We start from the raw sequence: 8,258 nt of genomic DNA on the forward strand, positions 1-8,258 counted from the left end.
AAGATAAAATTAAAACTTTCTTCTGGGACAACACTGCTTTTTTAGACACATTCTTTGCCCGTGAGCACTACTACAGAGAGTCTACCATTTATTGGAAGTCTTGGCCAATGCTGTAAGGCAAGAATAAGAACACAGAGACTTAAAAATTGGAAAGGAAAAGACAAAATGGTCATTATTTTATAATGGGATACACAGTAGATATCCCAAAAAGGGGGGGGGCAACAGAAACAAGAGAAAAATGTAGAACTAATTAGAATTACTTAGAAAAATCACCGACTTCACTGGATGCAAATACCAAATTTTTAAAATCAACTACATTTCTGGAATTAAAAAAAAGAACACTGGGTGATGTATGGAATTGTTGAATCACTGTATTGTACACTCGAAGCTAATATAACACTGTATGTTAACTATACTGGAATTAAAATAAAAAAAAAACAACCCCGAACTACATTTCTCTACAACTGCAACAATCAATTAGAAAATATAATAAAAATAATATACCAGATAATGAATGAATGACAATACAAAGAAGATACCATTCACAGTAGCAGCCAAACTATAAAGTTACTCCCTGTAAATTGAGAGGCAGTCCAAGTGGTTAAGAGTATGGACTATAAACTGTTTGAAGCTAGGCTCTGTCACTTACTTTACTTACTTGTTATGAGTTCTTGGACAAGTTCCTTATTTCTCTGGGCTCAGTTTCTTCATTTGGAAAGTTATGGTGATAAAAGTTTAAATGGTGGTTGTGATTATTACATGAGTCAGTGTAAGTGTAGAATAGTCTTTGGAAAAAAATTGAAAAATCTAATCAAGAACATAGAGTGATTTAATTTAAATGGAAACACATTCCATACCCTTGGGAGGAAGATCTTAATACATAAAGAGCTCAAGTCTATTCTAATTAATTCACATATTCAATGCAATCCCAATGCAAATTACAAATAATTTTCTGAGGAACTTAATAATAAACCTACTCTGAAAAATATATATGTAACAATAAAAGTCTGTGACTATCCAAGCTAAACTTGTAGAGGAGGCATAAACAGAGGTATTAGTCCAGATACAAACATGCCATTCAAAGCAATAGTAATAAGAATAGTGTTTAGCAAAAGGATGGCCAAATAAACCATTGAAACGGAATAAAGAAATTAGAGACGGACTCGTACATATGAGTGTTTAGTATAAGATTCAGATGGCACCCAGGTCGATGAGAAAAGCATGGATTGTTTAGCAGAAAATGTTCACTATGTGGTGAAATATAAAACTGGATTCCAACCTAAAACAGCATACAGAGATAGTAAAGCCACTTGGAGGACTAAATAGGAAAAATAGGAAAAAGTAAAATGGTTATAGTGCTCGATGAAAATGTAGGAGGCTATCTTTGTCACTCAAGAATGGGGGAGGACTTCTCAAAAACAGCAAAGCCCCAAGCCATAAGGAAAATACTGATAAATTTGGTTACAGAAAAACTAAGAATTTTTTTTTAAAAGATTTTATTTAGTTATCTGAGAGATCTAGAGAGAGAGAGCACATGTGTGCATAAGCAGGAGGGAAGGGCAGAGGGAGAGGGAGAAGCAGGTCCCCACTGAGCAGAGAGCCCTATATGGGGCTGGATCCTAGGACCCTGAGATCATGACCTGAGCCGTAGACAGACACTTAACTGACTGAGCCACCCAGGTGCCCCCAAATGAAGAATTTCTGTAGTATTAATTCCTGTTAATCATGGACAGTTAACAGACCGCTGACTGATAGGGAGAAGACATTTTGCACTGTCCAATAGGAGAATAGACCTGGACCTCCTGCAAGTCAACAAGAAAAAGACAGAAACTCCAGTAAAAATTGGCAAAGCTAATGAACAGATGATTTACAGAGAGGAAACCCTCGAGGCTAATCAGCATAATGAGATGCTCGGATATATTATAATCAGAAAAACACAAGTGGAAAAACAATGTGATCACTTTATACATATTAGATTGGCAAAAATTAGAACATTGGATACTGACAAGTGTTGGGGGGAAATGTCAGATGGTAGAATGATTTATACAATGCAGGTAGACTGATGCAGCTATGTTCAGTCATGTGGCTTGGTCAGATTAAATATGTGCACACCGGATGACTCAGTGTTCTACCTTGGGTGTCTATCTCCAAGAGATTCTTACACAGGCTCACACAGGGACATATAGGAGAATGTCCAGCAAGTCATTCTTTGTAGCAGTGAGGAGTTAGAAGTAATCTGGGTATATCAGGTTCTGGACAACTCGAAATTAGAATTTTCCCCGAATCCGTCTCACGGGAAGAATGACCCATCTCTTCTGGCCAATACAGTTAGACAGGAAGACATTCAACTCAACTGTTTGTTATCATATACCTCTGTTTATTTGGTGACCCACTGCATGGGAAATTTATAGGGTCTGATAACACTGATCTCAGAGTGAGAAGGAAAATGGGACAGGAAAACACTGGGCATATTTGTACTTCTGAAAGGGAAGAGTTGAATCAGTTTTCTGTTCCCCAAAGCTACCTTTTGGCAGGAGACCAAAGCTTTTTATTTAGTAGATTTCCAAAGAAACCCCAGGTGAAAACAGCAGCCCGGACCTTTACTGATATCCTACAATTTCATTTCCTCTGTTGTTTTTACACCATGAAATATCCCAGTGTTTCTCTCCTAAATAATGACACAAATTTACCCGATGTCAAGGGACTTCAAAGAATCTAGAACACATTCTGTATATTTATTCCAGTGGTAGTAATATCCTTTCAGACAACAAACAGAACAGTTTTGTTCCTCTCTAGAGCAGAAGACTAATGTTCCCACACTCAATAAGTATCTATATAAAAAATGTGAATGTATTCTCAAAAACAATTGAAAGTGATCTATTTTAGATTTCAGTAGAGCTAAACCGATTTCATGCCCCAGGTTTAGGGCCTCCATCTGATAAAAGGCTCTCTACAAATGGTTTCATTTATCTTGGGATCTCCTCAACCAAAAATTCTGGGACAGCCGAACGAGAAACTCATTGAATTCCACACCCAGTTCCAGCAGACTTTCCAAATTCATTGGAATGAAATTCTTAGTTAAGTTGCTCAGGGAGATTAAAAAAAAACAACAACAAACTAAAAAACAAAAACTATTGATTTCTTTTGAGAGGCTACTGCTAAAATGTAGTAGGTCCCTACCTGTGAGGCCTGTTGGTGAATTACGCAGCTGCTTGTGCAACAACAGTTTCCAAACTGTAGCCATTGCCCCTGAAGTAAATATGTTTCCCTTGAAAGAATAAGAAAAATACCATTACGAAAATAATGTAAAAAGGGCAGAAAACACCTTTCAGAAGATCCTCTTTGCTTCCAGGTGGTAACTACGGAGGCTGCTATTTTCAGAATACTGAGGCTTCGTTTGTGGATACAACTATTGCATGACTTCAGCTATAAACAGTTTTATTAAACTGGGAAGCTTGGTACTTTTCCCGACTGTGTTAGGGGATTTTGCACCCAAATATTACGTTGGCTAGGAGTGAATCGGGAGGAGTGATCTTACTGGTTACTGATACCAGTTGATAGTACTTACTGACTACGTGTTATATGCCAGGGACTGTAGTGGGTGATTCAATGTTATCCTTTCATTTAATCTTTATAACATCCTATGAGCTGGATACCGTTACTATCCCCACTTTACAGATGAGGAAACTGAGCTTTCATGAGGTTAAATAAATTTCCTAGGAGAGTGGGGCTGGGATTTGAATCCAGCCTATCTTTGTTAGTCTCTTAGCATATAATGGGGTAACGGGGGGGTGGAGAGTATAGGAAGGGAGTGTAAATTAATATGACCTTTTTGGAAAGTGCTTTTGAAATACTTGACAAAAGATTTTTTTTTTAAAGATTTTATTTATTTATTTGACAGAGAGAGATCACAAATAGGCAGAAAAGCAGGCAGAGAGGGAGGAGGAAGCAGGCTCCCCGCTGAGCAGAGAGCCTGATGTGGGGCTTGATCCCAGGACCCCGGGATCATGACCTGAGCCGAAGGCAGAGGCTTTGACCCACTGAGGCACCCAGGCGCCCCGACAAAAGATTTTTAAAATATCATACATTTTGGCCAAACAGTTACACTTCTGGGCTCTGGTTCAGGGCATTGAAAAGAGACAATGATCATGTATAAGAGTCTTCACTGCAACACTGTGAGAGTTTATAATATAGGTTGAAAACAATTGTCTGTAATAGGCACATAATATAAATTATAACAGAGGCATAGTTAAAACATTACATATCTTTTACTAAGAATGTTAAAAACATGTTATTGGGGGCGCCTGGTGGCTTAGTCAGTTGGGATCTGACTCTTGATTTCAGCTCAAGTTTTGGGTTGATGGGTTGTGTGATGGAGCTGCATCAGGCTGCCCCCTCTGTGGGGAGTACACTTAGATTCTCTCCCTCTGTTCCTCCCACAACTCTCTCTCTCTCTCAAATAAATAAATAAATCTTAAAAAAAGAAATGTGTTATTGGGAAAAAGTCAGAACCTGTCAGGGGAAAAGAAAAATGTAAGACTATGTGTGTATAGTAAGATCAAAATTACTTTTAAAATGGAAGAAAATCTAACAAAATTGCAGCAGTGGCTGTACCTGGATAATGGATTATTAGGTAATTTTTATTGTGTACCTTATGCTTTTCAGTATTGAAGCATTTTTCTACAATGCGTATGAATTACTTTTATAACCCAAAGAAAACATTACTATTAATTTTGTTTGAAGAACAGTAAATTAAGTAACATCGCAATTTCTATTGTTAGCAAATAACCTTTTCTCCTGAAGTTAATATTTTAAAACTTTCTTTGGGTTTTATTTAGCCTTATTTTTTTCCTATGACTTCTAAAGTATCACTGTAGCAGAAATTGTGATCTCAGGAAGGTATGTTGGGGCAGAGTGAAGCTTTGGGTTTACTCAAACCTGTGTCCTAAATACTGTCAGTGCTCTCTTTTATCACATTTAAATTCCTTGGACCTTCCCCACAGATGTAAGAAGATGCCCAAAGTCAGGACTCAGGGAGCTGTCATCAAAGAGGTTCAGAATTGGAGAAGAGGGTCAGAATGTATCCTCTGAAATCGATGCTAATCACAATAATAGAAGAGCACTTTACAAAGTATAGGTGCTTTTAAAGAATATTTGTCAATACATTCTTTTGTTTATCCAGTAAATATTTATATTTATGCCACCTTCTGTGTTAAAGATTCTGTGTTAAGTGGCTTGGGGAAAATTATTATAAATCAGCTATAATGAGCCCATGTTGCTGCCTGAATTTTTATTAAGATGACAGAGGTTTCCAGGCCCGTGGGTGGCTCAGTCAGCTCAGCATTTGACTCTTGGTTTCCGGTCAGGTCATGATCTCAGGGTCACAAGATCGAGCCCCACATCAGGCTTCATGCTTAGCAGGGAGTCTGCATAAGACTTTCCCTCTCCACACTCTTTCTCTCTCAAATAAATAAATAAATCTTAAGGAAACAACAACAACAAAAAGGTGATAGAGGTCTCCAATCAGGGAAGCAGAGAATTTCTCAGTTTAGTTAACCTGGAAGAAGGAGCTTGCACATTTGCTTAAAGTTAGGAGGTATAGTAAGACCTCATAATGAGACTTATAAAATAAACTTAAGGAAAGCTTCAGTTATCTCCCAGGTAGTATTACCTGTGTCCCATCCTCACCAGCCCCCAGGTGTATGGGCGGAAAACGTGGGGAGGAAAACAGACATCCACTCAACAGTGTCTAATGAATAGGAGACCCAGAAGGGGCAAAACACAAAAGTAGATCTTGTCCCATCTTTCTCCTTTTTTAATACCCTCAGACTGGAATCTCAGATCCCCTTGGCCAATATCATCATGAATCCAAACAGCTCTGCAAATGGACGGAAGCCCCTCACGGACGCTGCTCCTCGCGTGCGCTCTCAGGTCTGATCTGGCTGCGTGTGCACCCACATTTCCCAAGACTCTCCAGCGTCACGGCCTTTCTGGCCTTGAAGCACGCCGCCGCCGGGCAGGTTCCCATGGCAGAGTCTTTGCACTTCCTGTTCCTGCTCCCTGTACCGCTGTTACCCTCGGTTACCTTCCAGGACCGATCACAAGGCTCTTCCTTATCCTTGCTTCCTCACCACTTCGTGTAAAACGCTCTTTCCCCTCCGCGCACTCTGTGACTCTCCAGCCCACTACTGTTTTACTTTGCTTTCCTATCAGTTACCCGTACTTGACATTATGTTACATGTTAGTGGTTTGTTTATTGTCTGTTATTCTATATTAGAAGGTACAGCCCCTGAGCTCAGGGACTATATAGAAAAGGGCGTGGTACATAGTCAATATTCCAGAAATAGTTCTTGAGTAAATAAATGAAGGGATATACTTTTCTGGAGGGCAGTTTGGAAGTAAGTATCAAAACATAAAATTATATATACTTAAAAAAGAAAGATTTAATTAATTAATTAATTTGATAGAAAGACACAGCGAGGGAGGAAACACAAGCAGGGGGAGTGGGAGAGGGCGAAGCAGGCTTCCTGTCAGGCAGAGAGCCCGAGGGGGGACTCAATCCCAAGACTCCGGGATCATGACCTGAGTCGAAGGCAGATACTTAATGACTGAGCCACGCAGGCGCCCCATATATATACTTTTGACTTTGCCAATTCAACCTCTTAGATTGTATTTTGGAGATGATTATACAGATGGGAAATTATATGCATAATAAAGTTAATCACAGGATAGTTTATGGTATTAGAGAGAATCTAAATATCCATTAGCAGAATATTGTGATATAGGCAGACTGACATTATGATATGTAGGTCAATGTTTATCAATATGGAAATATATTTACAACATATTATGGGGTGAGGAAAATTGATTCTGGAACAGCACATATGGAACAAATTAATAAAATTCTATCATACTTTGTATGTATCTGTGCATACAAGAATGTGTGGAAAGGTATTCACCAAAATAATAACAGTACTCTTGGTGGGTTGGAGTGGGATTTGGGGTAATTTTTACTTGTTTCCGTATTCTCGTCAGTATTTTAAAAAATAAATGAACTTGAATATTCTGAAAAACGTTTTTAGGCAAAGCTAACAGAACTGTTTCATAGGTGAAATTTTCTTCTACTTTAGAATTTATGCTAGTGCATCTTATGTCAAAGTAGCCCCCCGTCAGTCAGACTCACTTCCTGTGATTCCAGTGAAAAGTGTTGCAGGGTTATCTCCCAGATCCTAAAGGGGTGGTGCACTGTGTTTCCCGGTGTCATTCCTTTCTGTATTGATCCTGCCACATTAGACTCTTGCCTGGACATTCGTACAGAGAGCAGTTGCCTTCTAAGAGGTCTTCCTGCCCCTTCCGGCTCTCTCCTCTAGGGGAGCAAACCACAATGGCTTCCTGTGACCCAGAGGAAAGTTCAAGCTCCCAACTGGCTGGTCAGCCCTTCCACACAGAGCCCCTGCTTCTTTTTCTAACCTCACCCTCAAACCCAACCGTCTTCTGCCATTATATCTGCCCAGTGTGTTTGGCTCTACCTTACATATTGATGCCTACCTTTCTCTCTGGAATTCCTTCCTCTCTACCTACTCTTCTCTGAAGTCTTTTCTCACTTTTCATTTGTTTTCGTCTAAGCCTTAAATTACTACCTTCCAGGAAAGCTGCAGTACCAATTCTTAGCTTCTTAGAAAATTGGTTTCTTTTTATTTATGTATTGTGTCTGTATAACTGGTAAACTCTTTAAGGGCAGGAATATTTCTTATGCATCCCTGAATTATCCATAGCATCTATTTATTCATTCAACAAATATTAGTTGAGCGCCTTCTGTGTGCCTGACCTTGTGCTAGGTTCTTGACTAGAGCAATGAATGCGCCAGGGCTTCTGATGCAGGAAGCTACTGAGAAGGGCCTCCCTCGTCTGAGATCTCTTGACTGATAGTCTTCCTTTCAAACTGCACATCTACTAGTAATATTTTCTCTGTCCCTTTAGCAAGAGAATAATTAGTAGAGAAAAGGGATCAGCAACTAACACTTGTGTTTCTCTATTATTAAGGACTAACAAAAGGATTTTGAAAGAAGGTGGTCTCTTCTCTTGGTCTTTCAGGCACTGTAAACTCTAGCCTCTATAGAGGGAAGCCCCCAGATTTCTGATGAACAAGGTCCTTTGAACCAGGCAAGTTTTCTGCTGAAGAGAGTGGATAGCCATAATCCTGAAGGTGAGATCCTGACATTCATAGATTCCCTCTGTGAAATGCAGCAAAATGTAAG

Source organism: Mustela erminea, chromosome 1 (genome assembly GCF_009829155.1).
Source record: "Mustela erminea isolate mMusErm1 chromosome 1, mMusErm1.Pri, whole genome shotgun sequence".
In the NCBI taxonomy this organism is placed as follows: domain Eukaryota; kingdom Metazoa; phylum Chordata; class Mammalia; order Carnivora; family Mustelidae; genus Mustela; species Mustela erminea.